A 708-nucleotide genomic window follows, 5' to 3' on the forward strand; every position below is an offset into this window, starting at 1 on the left:
ATAAAAAAATGAGATTGATAATGTGTTGACAAGATGGCCCAGCTGGTAAAGGCACTTGCTACCAAGCCACACAACCTGATTTTGATCCTGGAGACCCACATGGTAGAAAGAAAGAACTAAGTCCTGAAAGTTGTACTCTGACCTCTGTGGGTGTGTCTCTCACACATACATATAAATATATAAATTGGAAAAATATGACTGAAATAAAATCAGGTTTACAAAGGTCAACAAGACTCCTTTTTCTTGACTTCAGAGAAGTTTGCAGGTACTAAACAAAATAACACTGTTCAATGAAGGACATAAAGGAAAACGATATTAGATCCCAGGAGACCAACTGAGGCTAGAAGAAAAAACAAACCAGGATCAGTAGAGGTAGATAATTGAGGATGAGTGGGAAATTAGGAGTAAATGCCGGAAAGCCTTAAACAGTAAACCTGAACAGTTGAGTCTGATGCTGTACTTACTACATGCCCAAAAGAAAACACCACCTGGCATATCAGAGGTCTTCTGATAACCAAATGCTGGGTCCAAGCACATTTTACTTGTGGTAGCCTGGACATAAATGCAGACCGTATAAGGGCTGTGGCACAAGTTGAACAGAAGTCAGTTACTGAGCAGAAAATAGATTCCAGCATCTGCAAATGACATTTTTGAATATGCTCTACAGGTGTCATCTTCGTCCTGTCTTCACATGTCCTTCGTTGTGCA

Source organism: Microtus ochrogaster, chromosome 6 (genome assembly GCF_000317375.1).
Source record: "Microtus ochrogaster isolate Prairie Vole_2 chromosome 6, MicOch1.0, whole genome shotgun sequence".
Taxonomy (NCBI): Eukaryota; Metazoa; Chordata; class Mammalia; order Rodentia; family Cricetidae; genus Microtus; species Microtus ochrogaster.